Genomic DNA, 22,115 nt, shown 5'->3' with positions numbered 1-22,115 from the left:
CAGAGGTTCTGTCTCCTAAGACAGTCACTAAGGATAAAACACAATACATAATAGTAATAATAGTAAAAGAACATACATAAAAGATTAAATGTAAGAGGACAAAATTTTCTGCCATAACAGTTAACATTTTGCACTGATGAAAAGTTAATAAGTACACTTACTCAAGTACAAATTTGAGGAACATTTTAGGGCAAATAGTGTACTTTTCACTCCACTGCATGTATTTAACAACTTTATTTACTAGTTGCATTGCAGAATCAGACTATTAACACAAAATACAGTAAGTAATAAAGAATAAATGATTAAGTAAGCCCCATTGCCAGCTACCTGCAGAAAGAATGTTCAATAATTATATGGGCCATTATGCATAATAAGTACTTTTTTTTTTTTGGTACTTGAGGTGTATTTTTATGCTTACTTATGTACTTTTACTTAAGTAAAATTTTGAGTATGTGACTTTTACTTATGAAAGAGTATTTCTGCACAGTGGTATTGCTACTTTTGATAAAAAAGGATTCGAGTACTTGACAAATGTTTTTGTTGATCCCTTTTTATTTTACAGACTGTGTGAGTGTTCCAGGTGCTCCGATTCTTCTTTTTTTGGACTAGCTTTGCTGACATAAAGTTTGACCTTGTTATAATCTGGCTGCTAGAAGTGTTGATAAAATATGTTAATCATCTTTCATACTTTTTTCAAGGACTCTGGATAAGAATGTCACGCAAGGAAGTACGCCCACCTTATCTAGAAACATACATGTGTTGAATATTACTTTTTTTTCCTAATGGACTTTGTATGTAGAAACACTGGGTTGCTAAGTGAAACAAGCAGACATATCTCTTGCAAACTAGCCTGCGGCCTGTAATCACTGTTTATTCAAACTCTTATCTCAGTCCCCACTGTTTTTCTCGTGATGTCATCAGCCAAAATAGAAAGAACTTTGTTGCTTTGTTTACTTGTATGACTGGAAACTCTTGTTTGTTGTCCTTAACTGGGTATTAATCCTGTATACTGACACAAGGGTTATATTTGCGCTAATAAAAGCAAATCCTGGGAGGAAACTGCATGGCTCCTATGCCCAAAATACACAGCTCGCCTCAGACCAATGATATCACTTATGTCTTAATGGGACTATATTGCTGTATTCCCGATGCACTTTGTGGTAGATAAGGAAATGTTTATCCAGATCACTTGTTCCTGAACTTTTTCTCATCAAGGGCACACACATAGATAAGTGTGTTTTGCCAACAGAGCCACATCTGAGACCATTTTTGTTGTTAGATATAATGTAGTGCAGACTTGCAAGCCTGCATTTTATATAGTTGGGGGGACAAAAGATGGGTGACCTTTGGTCAAAAAATATTATCCTGCAGCTGACCCCTAACTAATGTTAGAAAACAAACTTTAATGATTAGTAGTAGCTCAACTGACCAGCTTTCGCAATCTGATATACGTCAGTAGAGGCAGTTGCCATATACATCCAGGGAACACATAAATATTTCTGTTCCACATAGCATTTATCCACATTTCCATCCCCATCATGTTTTATCTCAGCCCTTTTATGCACACATCCATACAGCTTGAAACAACATTATTTTGGAGGAATATATTGTAAAGTGCTCCACATAAAGCTAATGGCATAAACAGTTTCATGGCTATCAACATTACAAGACACCTTACCACCCACTCTGCAGCCTGTACCTAAAAACGGATACATGACCACCACCGCAGGTCATTAATGTGTCATGGAAAAAGGGCTGCACCGAGTCATTTGGTGGGTTAGGGTGCTAAAGTGAGATATCTTAACTTTACAGGATTGTTTCTGACTTTCCCTCAAATGTAAGCAACATAAATGCCATTTAGAAAAACAAAAGGAAACATCCAGTTGGGTGCAGTCACAACTAGCCACACCAGCACACCATTACAGCTTTACAGAGGGCTTCCCTCTCTTTACGTGGCTCCTGAAGCTGGAAACTGTGGCTCACCCGCTGCTTAAAGCTGTGTTACACGTTCCATATGTCAGGACTGCTCTGCCATTCCCTAACCACAAGTGATTTGGTCATGTATGTAAAGACCGATATATCCTATGCATTCACACACAACCACCTCCGCTTTAACAGAATTGTAGATGGCAGGCCGGATGCCTCATGTGGGACAGAGTTTGAAGGGGGACGCTGATTGATGAAGTGCATGGACTGTATTTAAAGTCCGCACAGGCTAAGTGATATGCCCCCAGAGTGCAATCAACATGTGTAAAATATGTAGCTCTGATACTTATTAACTTCCTGGTAGTGGTAATATGGTTAATGGAGTGGCGTGTTACCAAAAGAGACCTAGATGTGACTTACCTGCAACAATTTTCTTTTTTGTGAGTCCAAAATGCTAAATATATATATATATATAAAATGGAAATGTTGCTGCTATATTTTAACACCACAGGTAATTCTTTCCTTCCTTAAAACAAAGCTGCTGTTTAATACAAAGAAGTTATTGAGATGACTCCTAAATTCATGTATATTGGTGCAGTTAATGTAATTAAACGTTCATGCTTGCAGTAATCTAAGTAGGAGTTATTATTTCCATATATTATTTTGAAATTTAGATTTCCATCTTGATTTCCTCAACCACAGTCAGTATGGGAAAAAAATATTTATATTATATTTATATGTTTATTTATTATATATAAATCATAATAGTATAATCACAGAATATGTGTAGTCTAATTGTATCTCTTCGTCATTTTTCTCTACTATGCACATGGGGTGCCATGATCCTTGTACTACTTATTATTGGTATTTTGTGCGTGCGAAACTAAGTTGTCAGTATTACTACAATTACCTTACCCTGACAGATTTGTGCACAGTTAAGTAGCAGGGCATGTGACATGTTTAACTCGACTTTCCAGCAAGACTGAGATTCAAGCCTCATTACTGTCTAAATAGTTGAGCCGTACTCCTCGGCACGTTAGAATAGCTGCTCCCTCCGTTTCTTATTAATAAATCAAAATATGTTTCAGCATTCCTTTACAGATATGTAAAATTTGGTTCAATGTGAAATTAAACTGATATGATACAGTCCCTCGCTTAGAGACATTAATGAAGTTCCCACTACAGTTTATTTATCATTGAAACATTTTTTAAAATAATTTAAAGCTTCTTCACATTAAATACTATGAGGAACGTTTGAAATGTTTGCTTTTGCTGACTTGAAAAACATTATTCTACAGATTAGTTGTTTTAAAGATATGATCCTCAAACATTTCAGAAGTAACTACACCAACGATAGGAACGCTAAAGCCAAAAAGAAGTATTATTAAAAACACACATTATTAAACTTAGTATTACAAAGAACACCAGCATGAAATGATGCTACACTGAACATCTGTACTTCTCCAAGCCAATCGAGAGTTCGTCAACTTTTTAAAAAGTTTTTTCCCCAAAATTCAGAGTTTTTAATATTTGTTGTGCCTACCTGTGCCAAAGACTTTCCCAGCTTCACTGCCATAAGCTCATTATCTTGCTGTACAACACCCGACCCTCAACTCTTCCTCTCTGTGTGTGTCTCACTCTCTTAGTAGCCGTAATGTGGGCATTCCTGCAGTCAGACCAAACAATAAGGGATGTGCTCCCTGCCTATGGACCATTACATCATCAACATGTCCTTATATGGAGCTTTGCATTGCAGAGGCTCGCAAGAAGGGGGTGTGCTTGCTCCTATGTGTGACTGTGTGGTGTGTACACGTGTGTGCCGAGTCTTAGTGTTTGAGCGAGCCTCCTAAAGTAGCTGTTTAATGAAAGCATGTGGCAGAGAAGAGGGAAAGGTTTTTCTTGACGTATGTAATGTGTGAAATATCTGCCTGGTCTGTCACTGCTCCGGGGGCAGGGCAGTAGGTGAAGAGAGACAAGGAGTTCGAGTTACACTGTTTCTTTCTGGCTCTTGTCAACATAAGTCATTTATTCAGCCAAGGTGGGAGTAAAAGAGAATCGGCTTGCAAATTTAATAAGAAATTCTTGGATGAGGATTTGAAATTGAGACCAATGCTGAAGAACAAGACAAGTCATGTAACACATCTTTGACTTGTGAAATGTTTATTCACAGCCCACACCCAAGAGGAGCTGACATTTTGACAGTTTCACTGAAATGGTTTGTTAGCAATACCATTCCTCATTGAAATGACGGAGGGCTACTAGCTTCTAGCTGTCTGGTGGCATTACGTCTTAGTCTTACTGAGAAATGCTAACACTGCTAGTGTGCTATAGGGGTGTTGTTTTGGTGCATACAGTTGCTGATTTAGTTGCCAGGAATTCATCTTTTCTCTCAGCATGATCCCTTACACAGGCTACATTTATACCATGAAAGTCCTTACAGCGAGATTTGGTACATTATGTTAGTATACATCAGTAATGGAAGAAGTATTCAGATCCCTATCAAGCAAAAGTTGAAATAACAGAATGTTTAAAAAAAACCCTAAAGAAAAACAAAAGTGTTGCGTTTATAATTTTGTTCAGTGTAGTTTGTTTTATCCATACAGTTACTTTGGGGTGTTAACAGTCTTTATGCTAAGCTAAGCTAACTTTTGTCCTAGGTCCACCTTCATAACTAACAGACAGATATGAGAGTGTAATGTAAATGTAAATGCTGCGTATTTGTATAGCGCCTTTCTAGTCTTTTCGACCACTCAAAGCGCTTTTGCGCATTCACCAGTCAAACACATTCATACACTGAGCCTAAGTGCTCAAACGGAAACTAACATTCACACTCATTCATACACTGGCGGAATAGGGGCAAATCGGGGGTTCAGTATCTTGCCCAAGGACACTTCGACACGCAACCAGGGGGAGCCAGGGATTAAACCGCCGACCTTCCAATTAACGGCCAACCCGCTCTACCTCCTGAGCCACAGCCGCCCCCGGCGGCATCGACATTCTCATCTAACGTTCAAGAAAGTGAGTACACTTAATTCTCTTAAACTATTCCCTTTAATAATACCTTAACATGTAATTAGCTCTTGTTGCAGGTTAGTTATAATGGATCTAATTTTAACTTACCTAGTCTATGACAATGCATCATAATTTTTATAAAATGATCACGTTTTGTGTTAATAAAATGTTAATCTGCTAAGTAATAAGTTACCAGAGAGATCAAACAAATGCAATTGAGTAAAATGTCGAATTTTCCCCCTGAAATACCGTGGCATAATGGTACAGGTTCCTCAAAATTGCACTTCTACAGTGCATCTTGCAGCCACATCGTGAGAATATCTAAGGTGAGGGTTGGGTAGTTATACATCTTACCTGTGTGTGTAAATGTGGCTTTACACTGATAGCTCCACAAACAAAATAATGTATTTTCATGCAGCAGTGTAATTGTGGCTTAAGCCAGCACACATTGCTCTTTGTCAGTGGTGCATTGTTCAGTTCACAATGCCTTAGTATTTACCATCATTATCAGATTGCTCTTACCTAACTCATTACAATTCATTTCTCATACTATACCTGGTGACTAAATCCATCTTTGAAAAGTGTTAACATTGTGCGTCATCTATTGTCATAAAATGAGAGCTAATTTTATAGAGATTGTTCAGGGAGGTTAGCTCAATGTCTCTATTGTCCTGAGAAAAATGTGCTCTGTTTATTCAAACAGTGGGACTGGTGACAATGCGTGGTGCAGAAACATTTGGGCAACTCAAGTAGTGACAAAAGTACTTCCTGACTGTGCAAGACCAGTATGAGCTCATCTTTGGTGTAAGGCAGCAATGCATGACATGCAATAAGACAGTAAATTAGTCACATTTGAATAGGTCTGTAAAAACTTTATTCTGTCACTATCTGCCTTCAGGCAATACGTTAACGTTAGAGTCCAGCCGTGCGGCCAAATAACAAGGGCAAGACTCTTCCTGTCTCCTGCTCTCTGAATAAAATATGTCATGACTTCACAATGGCTGAGGTCACAGTTACTAAATGTTAAGAGCTTAGCCAACCAAGCTGAGGGATGCAGAGGTTTTCTGGATTAATTTAAAGTTGCATTAGGCAGGATTCAACTGTAAATATACAAACACTGCATACATCAATAGAATGACATAGGTTAAACACGTATAAGTGGTCAATCAACGCACCTCATCCTACCTGACTTCATGACCTGTTCCCCTCAACTGAACATTTGCCAAACACAACACAGCATTAATTATTGGTTGTCACCTTTGTATTATAATTAATTTCCAGCTTTAAAGGATGTAATTAAACATCAAACTTAAAATAATGATAGGAAACCAGGCTGGTATTCAGATTAAGTCAGCTGGAAATCCACAAGCATCTACTAACCATCCAAAACAACTTTTGGACGACTTGAAGCGCAGAAATGTAAAACAGAAACCTTCCATCTCTGGCCAGTACAGTTTACCCCAGGAAAGATTTAATTAGATCAGCTCAAAATGCTGACAAATACACGAAATGCCAGCATACACATTGTAACTTGAATTTTATTCACTGAGTGGCAGATGGAGCAGCTTGTGTGAGTCACAGCTTTAGCCAGACACGACTCTCAAGTTCCTAAAGAGAGGTAAACTTAAAACATGTGGCCCAATGACTTATGTAAAAAAAAAAAAAAAAATGCAATTAATCACAGCATTTTCGACCTATTGGAGGAGACTGTTGTTGGACGATAATAAATGAGGCTATGTGAAAAGGTTTGGATGGCCTGCTTGTGCATACAGCGCCATTAGGAGCCAAAGATAGCATTTGTTTTTGGTCAGGAAGTCTCCATGAGATGTGTGCCAACACACCAAATTTGATTTGGTTTATAGAATACTGCTTGTGTTAAATTGTTATTCAATACATTGAACAATGTGATGGGGTTGTCTTTAAGAGCCATATGGTAATTGTCATATGTGTTGTTGACAGCTAAAGGCCAGGGGATCAGAGGTTGTAGGAGTTGTGAGCACAACGAGAATGACATGGATGAGCTCACTACTGAGACTGAAATCTTGCCCCTCAAAGAAACTCCACTTGAAAGTGTGACAACTTGATTGCTGAGAGAGACTTTTTACAGAAGTCTTTAAAGTAGTTTTGTAATACTTTGTCACAAGGCCCTGGGAATTGGGGAACTGTAGTGCACACTTTAGTAAAGCAGGATTGATTTCAGGCAGTTTAACACACAATATTTCACAATCTGCAGACTCAGTGTCACAGAGTCCAACAAATGCCCACTGAGCTTCAGCTCAAAACTATGATGTATTTTAGTTTTGTGTTCTCTCCCATTTCCTTGCAAGAAACTGTTTGTTCTTGGAACAAACAATTCGGTCATCCAAAATTAGATTCTATTTCTGGATTTGGACATATTCGGGGCCCTGAGTACTGTTCACTTGAAACAGATGTCAGGGATCAAACACAAGATCAGGCCACACAAACATGTTTGCTGTGACAAGCTTCTGCCAAATGACAAATAGTGGGGGGATGATGTATTATGTAACCTCTACGGAATGACTGTAGTACTGACAATAAACAAAAGAATGTGGAGGTTTTGGATTTGGTTTGCATGAGTAACGTGCGGTTCGGCCAGGCAGTTGTTAAATCCCGAGGCATGGTCTTCCGGCATTTCAATATGTTGCCATGTTCCTCTGAGCTAAAACTTCTTGGAAGAGTGAACAAATGGCAAAACATGAGCTAAACAGATGAATTAAAGGATTTATCTGCTATACAAAGTCATAGTCGATTTGCCATTACTGAAGTAGTCTATTTCCAACTGGGACCTGCCCTTTAAGGCTGTGTCAAAAAAATCCGCCTTGCGGCCTAGTGGTTAAGATGCCTACCATATAATTGCAAAGTTTCTAGTTTGATTCTGACTTGGGAACTGTGTTGCATGTCATACCCCTCTCTCCCCCCTATGTCTACTATTGGTATCTTAACTTTGAATCAGGACATACGTAAAGCCTGACTCAAGCTTCTGCTCAGCTGAAGAAATGAAAGATCTGTTTTTTCAGAATGAACTAAAAAAAAAACCAGATCTGTATGGAGCGGTGAGGAGAATGTAACTTATATTAAACAAACAGTGCCAGATTTCCATCACATTTTCCAAATCATTTTCACTTTAAGTAGAAACATATTAATTTGTCTATCCTTTTGACAATTTTCTGGAAATTCTGTTCAAATTAGCATTACATTTGGATGGAAATTTAACTTATTACTCGAACTTTCATTTTCTCGCCTCTTCCTGTAGCAACATGATGACACAAATGCAAGGGACTATATTTGGTCCCAATGCCCTCTTAAACCTCAAACACTTGGCTTCTACTTTTTAAGGTTATGCAAGTAAACACATGATATGGGATATCCTTGATTCTGTTACTTACAGAGTCTCGGACCAAACGTGATAAAAAGTACAGTTGTCATATGAGCGCATTAAAGTGTGTCAAATGCGTGCAGAAAAAGACACCTGTGTTAGAGCCTAGTGCACATTTATGTGTCTGTGTATGTGTGTGTGTGCGTGTGTGTATGTGCACTGGCTGGCACATGATATCTTGCATGAATCTGATAAAACCATTAATGTCCAAACCAGATGGAAACAAGAGATATCGCAGAGCTGAGTGCTGCAGGAGTGAATGCATGTCTGTGTGATGCAATATGTGTGAGTTAAGGCTCTGATCAGCCATCTGCATGCAGTAGAACCAGACAAAGTCAGAGACAAAGGCGCACACTCACCCGCTCGACTGAGTGTGATTCTGTGTGTGGTGTGAATTCTGTAGACGAGGCCTGGTCTTGCCCCGTACACTCAGCGCTGTTTCACACACACATGCTTGTGCGATACACACAGCCCAGGGGCTGATTACCTGACATACAAACATGACATCATCGGCTTGTAATCAAATACGTATGTGTCCCCCACCCCGGTGTATCTCTCTCTCGCTAGAATTCTTTCATTCTTTTTATCCACCCAAGACTTTCTCTCCACATTCCTCTGTCTGTCTGTTTATCTCTTGTCCCCCTCTCTTGCCTCTCTCCATCCACCACCTCTGTTTTTTTGTCTGTCTCTGTTTTCTGATCTCAGCTTGGGCTCAGGATGGGCTTCGCTGTTAAAATGGAACGTGATTTTGATTGCCAGGCTAAAAAACCCTATTGTGGACGTTAGCTGGCCTTTTATGGCCAAAATCCATTTTTACGGCCATTCTCTGGCTGAAGAACCTTTGTTTGTTGTTGTGATGACATGTTGTAGGGTCGAAATAGTTTTAACAATAGTGGACTTGATTCATCTGTGTTTGTGTTATCCCTCTTTAACCTGCATTCTTTATTTTTTCTTTATTGCATTGTCTTCATGATTTCATTTGTTTTTCTAATGCTATTATATTATGTTTTTATTCTATCTTAAGCTATTTCAGTCTGAGCACCCCATGTCTGTTCCTGGCACAAGAAGTGTGTACAAACATGTATTTGTGTGTCTCTGGAGATGACCTTTTTGACCCTCTTTTTTGATATTTGTCACTCACAAATGTTTCCTATATTGAAGTTTGCTTCTAATGCTGACAATAAATTTAACTTTGATGTTCTCTTAGAGCCTGAATGTCTCTATCTGTCTCCACAACTCAGTTGCGCTGTTACATAACTTGGATTTCCCAGTCTTATGCAAACTCACGAAACCCATAGAGTGCTCGTCTTTTTTAACTTAAGTCCATGATGCCTCATTTCTGGTGAAATGAATTTGATAACACCTGTTAATAACAGTAACAAGGACAAACCATATCATGGTAGAGGTACAGCACAGCCCATCTTTTCTACTGTAGTTCTTGATAGTTCTTTCTTACCAGCAGCGTTCAAATAGTTCTGTATACCCGACTGCATAACGAACGAAACACGTCATCCTAACACATAGTGATATAAGATTATAGGCAGGAATCAATCGTGCAACTTCAGATTGAAGGGTTGCACCAGGCAGACAGGCTGTAATTTACAGACTAACAACAGCTATTGCCTAACAAAGGATCACAGTTTTAGTGAGAACGTAAATGAGGTGTGGGCACGTGTGTGTGTGTGTGTGTGTGTGTGTGTGTGTGTGTGTGTGTGTGTGTGTGTGTGTCTGTGTTGTGTGTCTGTGTGTCTGTGTGTCTGTGTGTCTATGTACTCGACAGGGTAGGCGTCTGCTGCCCTCAATTGGTACAGCTGATAATCATTACCCCTGCAGCACTTTGGACTTTGATGTAAATCGCAAACACTTAAGGAGGATGTTCCGATCGCTGTTTGCACAGAGGTGGTGGATTTCAAAGCCCCGGGGGCCACACATCAACCATACCATGTACACTATGGCAAGATCGTGGCATCTGCTGCCTGTACATTAAAGATCCTAGAAAGCAAACACAGAAGTCATTATGTGTATGCATCAGTGAAATGTTTACTGAAGGCGTAATTAATTTGTTTTCCGCCAAAATATCCGATCTTTCAATACAATGTCTGTTTGTACACTACTAAGAGTTAACACTTATTATTATTATTAAATGTTTGTATAGTTATATTTAGGCACTGGCAGCACTTGGGTAAAGTTATGGATAGATCATGATTTTGGTTTGATAAAGCAAAAGTCTGCAGTGACCTGAGACATTACAGTCTTTACTAACCTTAACCTTAGTTAGTTTGTTACGAGGTTTGTCAACACAACGTTATTTGGGGTAAATGTGGACTATTTAGGCATCATTTGTATGAGACAATGTTGGCAAATGGAAATGTGCAGCAAATCAAGCAAAATGACTATTTGAGACACGTCCTTTAGTCTGTCATCCATCCATCGTCAACCGCTTAAGGCAGGGTACACCCTGGACAGGTCGTCAGTCCATCACAGGGCCTCACTGATATTTCTGATATGTTTATTTATATAGCACATTTAAAGACAACAAACGTTGACCAAAGTGCTTTACAAAGAAAAAATATAAAACATAAGAAGTATCAATATAATACACAGACATTAGTTCAACAATTAAATCATAGACTATCTTGATAAAATCATAACCCATACAGCACCCATACAGCCTAGTTCACACTACACGCTTTTAAGCCCTATTTGCCAGTCAGTGACCGTCAGCCTTTGATCAGGGGTAAATCAGCAATCGATCGGCGGCTGCCAGTTGTTATGTGTGAACTACTCAACGACGCATCAAAATGGCTCCCTGACGCATTGGTGACACATCGCAGACACCAGCCAGATATCTAGCATACCAAATATCTGGAGGAGTCGACCGACTCGACATCCACATCTAGCCAATGAGAGCAGGCAGCTGGCAGAGCAGGCAGTTTCTTTTTCACCGCAAAACACTTTTTACTCCCCTCCAGCTCTCTCTGTAGCACAGATGATCCCTGCTACCTGCGTGTGCTAATCCATTCTTTCACCCATAATCTTTGTCTTTATAATTGATATCTTTGTAATAACAAACAACAGCTGTTTTGTGTGTAGGTTCGCTTCATTTCCCGTTTCACATTTCACGTGTGTTTTCTTGAAAAAAACTTGGTTTGGAGACCAGTGTCGGGTGACAGAGTCACTGTCAGCTCGTGTAGTGTGTGACCCCCTGTCACCGATCAGTCATGTAGTGTGAACCCCACAATGACTTCAAGACTCCGGTCACATGACAGCAAGTTGTGTAGTCTGAACAGTATGGCCATCAGATGATGCTGAAAGTGGTTTAGTCTGCACAAGCCTTAAAGAACGAAATAGATCTTTGAATGAGTTTTAAAGGCATCAATGGAGACAGAAGATCTAATTCTGTGTTCCAGACAACTCGGAACTCGAAAATGTCCAACCGTTAACTAAAAAAAGTACAATGGAATGTCACTCAAAGAGTTCCAACTACTACTCGGAGCAAGTCTGAATATTAAGAATAGTGAGCAATGTGAAAACATTAGGGAATATATAACATTTACTTGCAGTTTAGCTACCAACATAGCAATGTAGGGCCAACAACTGAAGAAGCTCAATCAACTTGTTTCCTGGGTGTGTTGACTGAAGAGCAGTGATTCGACACCAGATCTGAAGAGTCTGGAAGTGGAATAGGGTGTGAGCAGGTCAAAGGTGTAACCTGGTAGGCCAGTGTGGGGGAGATATGCTCTCTCTTCCTGGTACCAGTGAGGAGTCTCGCTGCTGCATTTTGAACCGGGTGCAGGCGAGATAGAGCTGACTGAGGGAATTGCAGATGTTGAGAGGAAATTTAAGGATGACCTTTGGCCTCCAGATCTTTAACAGACAGGAATGATTTAAATTTTGTGATCTAAGATTGTTGAAGCTAGTTCTGACAATAGAGTTGATTTGTTTATCAAACTTTAAACCAGAATCAAAACCACACCATGATTTTTTGCGTGGGCTAAAGTTTAGGACTTCATAATTTCTAAGAGTGTGATCAGTCTTGGAAGTAGGAGGCAAAGATGCCAATATTTTACACAATATTCTCTCTGACTCTGCCCTTTATTACGTAGACATTTGATGTGATTTAGACATACTGTAGTATCGTTTGTCATGGTTAACTGCTACCACCTTAATGAAGAACATGCCCTATTGACAAACTGGATATTATTTAACACTATTAATGATAGAAATTGGATTTATAAATAGTTAATTGTCAATATTCAGACTTAGTCACTCTTATTCAGTCCAGTGACTAGTTTTAACACACTTAGCTGTAGCACATGGTGTTAAGGCATTACACTGAATCTGGGTGTTGAGAGATATGTCATAGCTGGTAGGTTACTAGTTAGAGACAATAATAGCTTGTTTTGTTTTTCTCTCTGAGCACATACATGGGTCTTTTTTTAATCGAATCACAATTTAAAGTAGCTGAGCTCTAAATAATGGTTCCACGTACCCCCTGGAAATTGCATTTAGTACCCCTTGCAGTTCAAGTACCCCTGGTTGGGAATCACTACCTTATAGCATCTATTAAAGCAATTTGAGTTTTAGAGCCAGACTCCTGCTATTAAACTTCCACAAGCATATGGTTGTGAGCCCATTAGGCTTCACACCCTCCTCTAACAATGACAATAGCTAAACAATAGAACATGGATCTTGTAACTTGGCAGCAAATTCACAAGAAGAAGGGACTTGATATATACACACACTTATACAAAGTAATCTGTCCAGCTGTCAGGTGAGCAGGGTGGATCTGCCTCCAGAGACTCTTTGATGGTTTCCTGCTGGATTAGCATTGATCTCACACAGTCCATGGAGGCGTACAAGAGTGGCTCTCTAATCAGATTTCAAAGAGCTGAGCTTTATCAAGTTGTCAAGTCATAAAGCTTGAAATGTTCCCTGCTGTTTTTCACACGTGTGCTTGTAGATCTACCTGTTGATCTCTTCTTTTGAGCTATAAGCTGTATTCTCACATCTACCTCATGAACATCCACATCCCAACCTCACCTCTGTCCTAATCAGCCCCTCAGCCTACACCAAAACAAAGGTTGTATTGGTATTTACGCAGTTAAAGATAAGTACACTTCAAAGCCTTCAGTGCTGAGACTGTGTTTAAGGGGGAGCATACATATCTAAATGCTGGTTCAGCATTCAGAAATTACAGCATGTCCCCCGGCCAATGGAGTACAATCTTAAAGAAATGCCTGTAATATCTTATTTGACATTGTTCAATTTTAATTCAGTATACTTAAAGGAAATAGCTCATCTCTCTGAGCTGAAATCATTTTCAGTTTAGCCACCTACTCTTTCCAGCATGTTATAACAGTTGAGAACAAACAAACTCCTGTTCAATATTAGGCCTACAGCAGAGAAAACCATCAGTGCTGTGTATCCAACTCCAACTTTGATATCTGTCCCATTTACTCATTGTTTTACTTATCTACAAACACTGTCCAGCATCTTTAAACACAGGAAATGGGTTTCCTAATCTGGTTATCCTTTCACAACTGAATTAATGGAAAAAATCCAAAAGTCCTGTCCTCTGCAAAATACATTCCACTGATACGGGTGTCATCACATTGCTATTTCAACACTGATCAGATTCAAGGGACAGCTCCAAAGGCAAACGATGATCCATTTGAGTCATAGGAAATAGATGAGCTGCAAAGCAACAACTTGGACAAGGAAAGCTTATTATACAGACATGAGAACACACTGTTGGCATTTGGGTAGTAAGCCTCATCATGCTATTTGAAAGACATTTATGTGTAAACAGTGTACAAGTGTTTGTCTATGTAGGTTGTTAAGCAGGCCCAGAGGAGTTCTTGTTCCAGTCAATGAGTTGGCTCATGAAAGTGATTCTTAGTACTTTTGTTTCTCACATCAGCTGTGGATTTAGTTGTATTGTGGCCCATTTTCTGATTCCAACACCTTTTGATTGCAGCATTCTCCATCTTTATTGTTTTGTAGTCTCTGCACCAGCTGAACTTTGTCAAGTTGCACCATCTCTACATATTCTCAAATTTTATTAAGTCGACTGTAATCAGAAATTAGAGACTTCTGGCAGTGTGAAGACTCACAGATGTGCTCCTTATACATTCACCAATCGTTATAGTTTACTTAGGAGGTAGTTTATTGGAAATGCATTTGAATAGTTTCTAATCATAAGCTGTACTAAATTAGCCATCTTAAAAAATGAGTGGCATTTCTTTGTCTGGAGGCAGTGCCAGGCTAAAGGAGACTGCTAACAAAGACAACAGCATTGTTGGTTATCAGGGAAACGCTAGCATAGAGGCGCTAACTACAGGCTACATGAAGGAGCTGGCTAATGCTATCAGGTCTGATGTTTCATCAATTGGAAAAGAGGTTTTGAAGGAGCTTCGGAGGTATATAACTCAACTACAAATAAAAGTATTAAACAACAAACAGAAAACTGAGGGGATGGAATCCACAGTGTTGTCATTTCTGAAATATGAATGTAGTCTTTCACAGGCAGTGTGCCCTCAGTGTAGTTATATCATAACTCTACGTTGAAAAGGACCCATTTTAAGTTATAGCGTAACTCCCATACTTCATAAAGCTAAAATACATTAAGACTTACACCTAAGGTATTAAGGTAAGGTGTATATATAGTTAAAATAGTTCTAAGTTAAATGTAGTTGTCATGTCAAAAAAAAACCCTGAATACTGTTTTCAGTCACATTTTTATTCTTTCTCTAAATCTGATATTGTAGACTTAAAAATATACTAAAGTGTACTTTCTCTTTTAATAGCTTTTTATCCTCCTGATCCCTCTATCTTCTTTCCATGATCTCTGCCTGTGTCTCTCTCTGCAGATGACACACCCACACACACATCATTTTTCAGCAATAATGGCTCACATGTGAGGGGATTGGAGTGATTAGAAACAAATGACACTTGATCTGTTACATTTACCGGAGAAGTGCTCTCAGATTACAGCTAATACAAAGATGGGTGGTTGTTGTATTGTACTGTATGTATGAAAAATATTCATCAAGTTGTAAAACCTAAACGAAAAAATAGGTTGTTATTGTCTTCCAAAATGACTCATATGGGTGATTTCTGATCTTGCACCACTATTGGCAGGACTACAAGTCCAGCAATTCCTCATACCCAATGCCTGACTGTTAACTTAACATATTCATATGTGTAACCTGCCACCTGGTGTCTTGTGATAATATATATTTCTCTTATTGTCAACAAATCCCATGAAAAGACCAAACCAACAATGACCTGAACCTACTAACAAGTATTTTCTTTAACTTTTCTTTGTAGTTTCTTTGTATTTGAAGCCTGATATATCTTATTTGGGTGGTGTTGGCACATTGGATAAAACACATGTCTTTGGTGTGGGAGACCTTAGTTCGATTTCCACTGTGTCACATCCACCATTGTGTCCCCGAGCAAGACTCTTAACCCCCCTAGTTGCTCTAGAGGCGTGCGATCTCTGACACATATAGCGATTTTAAGTCGCTTTGGATATAAGCGTCAGCTAAATTAAATGAATAATTATTTCTCTGTGCTGTAGAGCTCCATTGTTGCCCAAAACTCTATTGAAACTAATGGGTACTGTAGTTTATTTTGAGTAGATCACATATGCCCTCCTGCTGATGTAAGTACCACACTGAAAATACTGAGATGTGAATTAAGAAAGCATTCCAACTAGATCTGTTTTTTGTTTTTTTTAAATAGGTGGAGTGAGTGTCTCTTCAGGCATCAGTGAGACAATGAAATATGATCCACTGAGTCTAGTTTTAGAAACAGATTCATGAGACTCCACAGTAATTTAATGGCCAAAAACATTTGGTTAATAAAGCACAGTGTACTGGAGAACAGTTTAATGGACTTGCAATAAGACAAATCTAAAAATAATGTGCTACACAAAACGTAGGCTTCATTGAAAACAATACTAGTAATGTTTAATTTGATCTTCCCAGTCCTGCGACCCTTCAGCAACTACTGCCTACTTTAACAACTTCCTTTACATCTCTCTTCTCCTTACTCCCTCTCGTCTTATCGCCCTGCTGTTCTCTCAGCCTTTCCATCACGACCAGCCAGCTGCTTCTCAGGCCAGATCCTCCCACTCACTGCTCACCTCTTTGTGTTCAGGCGGAATGTAAATGATAGTGATTCAGGATGTGGGGTGTGACGCTGGAATCTGCTTAAAGTGAGACAGAGATGCGATGGAGTGAGCCTGTGAGTGTGTGTCTGTTGGGTGTGTTAGGGGTGACATCACTCCCCTCCCAGAGTGCTCAGAGGGGATGAGACCCTGGCTGGGCGGTGGTTTGGGATCCTGGACACAGGCTCATTCTATTGTCTGCTCACTTCCTGTCCTGGCGTACAGCTTTCATTATCCAAATTACTTGGCAACTGGCCTCAAATTGTCTCTGACTCTGAGTTAAAGTGAGGAGAAGCAGCAGACTGAGGGTCATCACTTAGCCGCCACGTCATCACTTCAATTTGTCATGAATTGTTGGATGTCATCCCTACATCTGTATTTGTTTCAACATTTTTATAAAAGGCATGTTTTTCTTGGCAGTGTGGGATCTTTTTGTCTCCCATGGGTTATTTATTCACTGCACAAAATTATTTAATTTAATTTAGATGTTGAATGATGCAAATAACTTGAGTTAATCCCTTGTAGAATTGATGGATGCTTGATTGCTTGATTGCACTCCTTATTATGAGGAAACTAAATAGCTGCTTTCTGTCCATCTGTCATGTGTCTTGAATTGTACATTTTTTGAATGTGTGGAAATGGTATTATTATCCATGCTCCTCCAGGACATTGGTGTTCATTCTAGTCATGAAATCAAGTCCTCCTGCATTTAAAGGGATTATGTGGCTTTATTCCAGCCGTAGGTCAGTGCTAGTTGAGCATGTTGTGACTGTGATAAGCATTGTTTGTGGGAAGAGGTTGTTATTATTATTATTTAGTGGAAAGGTTTAGCTGTAGCCATTTCTTGGTGCTATCTGGGATTTGCGCACTCTGTGACTCCATAGGTTTATTTATCTGTTTCCCGATGTGAATCACATGCTCCTTCAAACTTACAGTCATTGGAAAAGGAAGATGGGGTTTTAGATTAAAGAGCAGCAGACCTTAAACAATCCACACGCCAGATTAACCGGACCAGGTACCGTGACGGGTGTGGTGAGGAGGAGAGAAAGGGAGCTGGGATAAGAACCATGCTGGCCCAGCTTGGAGTGAAGGCTGCTCCTAAAGGTCCGGTCTGGACAAAATGGGCCTCATGTTGGCCCAACAACATCCCGGATCAAGCCCTTGGCAGCGGGCCGTGTGCCGAGTTGTCAGAGCACAAGACTCTGGCAAGATAAGAGGAGGTGGAGTCTGTGCTTCCGTCGATGATGCTTAGTGCTCCAACACAGTCAAAAGGGACTACAAACCTTCATTTCATTATACAACCTTGTGTTGTATAATGACTAATAAACTACCTGAGGTTGCAGGACTTCTTAAGTATGATCGGTTGCCATCATAAAAGAACTGGACCCATAAAAGAACATAAAGGACATCTAGCACTAGCTGTTTTAACTAGAATTATGCAATGCCAGTCCATAAAATCTGAAACCTCTGAGGGAAGTAGAGAAGGAAAGAGCATGTTAGGGATCCTGTGATGCAGAGTAGCCTTGGTGTTTTTCAAGTCTCTTGGCTGCATTAGAATCCCCATGGCAGAGAACACTTCTGTTGATGAAGTGCACCGGCGGGATACCTTAGTGCATGTCAAGGGGGCTGCCTGAAAGGCTTGGATCAGCAGCGTTATTAATGAAAGGCCTAAATTTTGGACTTAAGCCCGTCTCTATTCTGGGTGATGTCACCGTCTGGATAGACACGACTAGTCTCACCTCAGTGACTGAACACAACAGATGGCTCACATCTGGAAGGATTCCAGTAAGGCATTTTAGCACAGAGGGTTATGAGGTTTAGCTTTGTCCAATGACTTCCAGTGCTGATGAGAATTGATGGTGATTTTCTTTTCTTTTAGTAAAATTAGCTCTGGCAGGGCGCCTACTCTTGAGAGGTTTTACAAGATATTTAAAAAATGTAAAAACATCTGCTGGCGTAGTTGTGTGGATCTTTACATATATGTGTCCTCTTGTTTTTTTACATTTTGAAACATTATCAGTAACTTTTGCCAAAGCATTTCCTCATAATGTTTACATATTTTAAAAGCTAACCCAAACAGCTTTTATATTGAATTTACAGTCCTTACTGGACCAATCTTTTTCATTATGTAGCTGTTCCATGAGATTTTAGTTTGATGTGCAAAACTGGCAAGTCTACCTTTCAAACTCATGTTATTAATATTTTTTTCCAACAGTTATGCATACAAGGAAGATTTATAATTGCCTTTGCATGCCACATTCTTTTTCTGCAACACTCCCCTCTGCGGCATTATACTGTACATACACACCTGATTGCTAATACAACAGCAGTCTTGTACTGTTGGCCACTTAGCATCTCCACTTGAGTAGTTGGGGCTTAACTGGGGCTTAAGCTCCTTAGCCCTAACAGCACTTTTTGAGCCATTAACCTTGTGATCATGTCTACTTTTACGCATTTTGTCTCTCAAAGGCACCGCAAGCCCTTGAGTTAGGGGCGACTGATGGGAAAACAGATATCTAACCTTTCGATTATGTTTGTGTTTGGGCTCAAAACAAATGCCAGATCATTTATTATAAATGATTATTATTACAGCTTAAAAATGCAATTAGTATTACCTGTCCCAGCAAGAGAAAGGCCTCCATTTTAAAATCTAACAGACCAAAGGAATAGCTGCTAAATCAGATTTTTTATGTTATTTTGGGATGAGCATAAACTGGCTGTAATATACGGCTTCTCGAAATGTGAGCTCATAATTTTCTTTGTTTAAAAAAAAAAAGAGTGCGCCTTAGGAATGAGCTCATGCTATACTTACATTAAATTAGAGAGATCCAGGCATAGCATTTATTCTCTTGTGTTTGCTCTTTGTCCAAACCGCAGATACCGCACCTCCTCCTTGGCATGCTTACACATTACAAGAACTCCTCTTAAGTTGTTGGATACTTTTATTCAGATTATAGGTGATACAAGGAGAGAAAAACTGTTTTTTTCTGCTTTGGCACTGGGACACTGTAATACTTGTGGACTGATAAAAAAGCAAAACATTAGTGTCCTTCAGGAGGAATTAGATAAGGAAAACCTTGCTGTATTTATCCAGGTGACTAGACCAAAGAAACCAGAACAAAGAAAGCATAAAACATTTCATGTCACACTGGGCTCTTTGCTGAAGCCTCGTAAGGGTCTAGTATCCAACCTTACTTGTCTCCTTGCTGACATGGATACTTCCTCTTTCTTCTACTTCACTAAACCATGAGAGGCTCCTGAAACTTGATCGACTCTTTAAACCGTTTTTCCACGCTTTAGTCATAATCCCGACCCACCCACCCTTCCCCACCTCTGTCCCTGCCAGGACAATTTGCTCAGTTTCAAACCCAAAAACATTTGCCCTGAGATATCAGCCCCTGGACAAAAGTTTGAATTCATTGCTCTAATATTTTATGGTGAAGCGCATAGGCAATCTTAAATCCTGCTGCAACCCCATCAAACTTACATCCCTGACGTCTTTATCCTTCAGTGCTTCATACATTGGTATCAAACTAAGTGCCTGTTGTTTATGGCTTAGTGAGGCTGCAGCTCCTCACCAGGTCAACACAACATCACGAAAGGAGGTTTTTACTTTTTTTTTTTTTTTTAGTAAAACTAAGTTGACTGCATAATTTAATCTTGGAAAAATACAGTGTAATTGAGGTTTTGGGCTTGGATCAAAAAAAACTTTTTGCTCTTGAAATGACTTCTAGAGAAGAGTGCGGTTCATCGTTTTGGGTGTAGGAACGTGGATGTTTGTTTTGCTGTTATGACACTACAGCTCAAAAAATGTTTTGTGTGTTTCATGTTTTGTGGTTCATGAGTATAAATTATTAACCATAGGAGCCATCAGGCTTTATATAAGGGTGTATTAATTAGCTTGGCATTGGTCTCATCTCCTGCCGTAAACAGACAGAATTTGGATTTCTGTTAAGTCATGCATATTATTGAGAGTTAAATTACATTTCTGCTGTGTTTTTACAGATTCTTGTTGGGCTTGTAAAAGATTAAACTATTTAACATTGCTTCCACATTCTTATATAGAAAATATTTCTCATGACATTACTTAAAGATACATGATAATTAAATTTTAATCATTTCCTTGAAATATTTATGAAAACAATAATTACTATTGAAGGAAAAGGTGTGTCTGAAAAGATAATGTTTACATTCGTATCGCAACCCTAGAAACAGACCAGTGCCAGCTTTTCTCCAGTCTCATAACGTTACAGGAAAACCCTCTCATCAATCATCTCCAGCACCTTGCATCGGATCGGCAAAGAGGGAATTTAAAACCCAACCGTGGCTCTTATTTCCTGGTTGGTCTGAGAGTCTCGTCAAAGCCCAGGATGCACTGCGACAGGGTGGTCCCCCTGACAGCTCTCTATTGTTCCCCGCCAAAAGAGTCAATCCCCAAAGTTTAAAATTTGGTTTCCATAGCACAACTTGACACCCGTCAACCTCAGGCTCGACAGGTCCTTCTTAGGCTCAACACGATACGGCCTTGAGATATTTTCACTCCAGTAATAACCTCAGACTCACTTCATACTTTCTCTTTCTCTATGTTTCTCTCGCTTTTATGTGTTGCACAGGGATTTACAATATAGGAAACCTGACATCTTAAAAATACCATTGAGATGATAAATGTTAAAGATTGAATGCGAGAAAATCCAACTTCCTTAGCCGCATAATAAAGAGCTGTATTTACTAGTAACAAGTAACCAAAACAGTAGCTTTGTTTTTCAGCCTCTGTCAGACAGACTTCGTCAAGGAAAAGTAAATTAAACCCTACTCCCTATAAACATCCCTAATTAACAGTTACCACCTCCAAATCAGTTGCTTCCTAACACCCTGGGAAAGTTACAAGAGCTATTTTCAATTTTACACAAATCCAATGAAATCCCAACAGACACAATTACTTCACAAAGTATATTTGTTTAATGGATGACAAAATATTTCTCTTACAGTATATCTATAGTTTTTATACAGTTAAGATACTAGAAAATTATAAAAAGAAACTGATTTCCAAATTTAGGTTACATGTGTCAATTATTAGACACACCTCATTGTTTTTCTGATTATACTCTGTGTAAAAGCCTTAGTCTGGCCATAAAATATAAATGAATAGTTCAGCATTTTGGGATATAGGCTTATTCGCTCTCATTGTGATAGTTAGCTGAGAAGATCAATACCATTGCCATATTTGTCTCTAAATAACAAAGTTGGAATCAGGAGATGCTAGCTTAGTTTAGCATAAAGAGGAGGAGAAAACAGCTTGCCTGGCACTGTCAAAATGTGACTATATCCACCCACCACCGCTAAAACTCACAAATTAACATGTCATATCTTGTTCACAAAAACCCGAAAACAACATGTTGTGGTTTTGCAGTGTTAAAGTGCAGCAACTTCCTGGAGTCTTGGCTGGATGCCCGGCAACTTTATAGTGACAACACTGATGACATTATTCTTTATGCTAATTAAGCTAACCAGCTGCTGGCTGTAGCTTCATATTTAACATACAGATATGAGAGTGGTACCAATCCTACTATCTTACTCTTGACAAAATGGGACATCATTAATTTA

The 22,115-nt window shown here is 39.2% G+C and overlaps 1 protein-coding gene across 3 annotated transcripts in view; it reads right to left on the bottom strand.

Moving 5' to 3' along the window:
* Nucleotides 1–22,115, bottom strand: part of filip1l (filamin A interacting protein 1-like) — a 46,572-nt gene that overhangs the window by 10,467 nt on the left and 13,990 nt on the right. Inside the window, exon 1 of one of the 3 annotated variants that reach the window (XM_046059031.1) lies at nucleotides 3,470–3,595. The exons of the other annotated variants lie outside the window; for them this stretch is intronic. The gene's annotated coding sequence lies outside the window, so the exon portion shown is untranslated. Of the gene's footprint in view, nucleotides 1–3,469; nucleotides 3,596–22,115 lie in introns of those variants that run through there. 3 annotated transcript variants of the gene reach the window in all.

This window comes from Micropterus dolomieu, linkage group LG01, assembly GCF_021292245.1.
Source record: "Micropterus dolomieu isolate WLL.071019.BEF.003 ecotype Adirondacks linkage group LG01, ASM2129224v1, whole genome shotgun sequence".
NCBI lineage: Eukaryota > Metazoa > Chordata > Actinopteri > Centrarchiformes > Centrarchidae > Micropterus > Micropterus dolomieu.
This window is presented reverse-complemented; position numbering and strand designations above follow the sequence as displayed.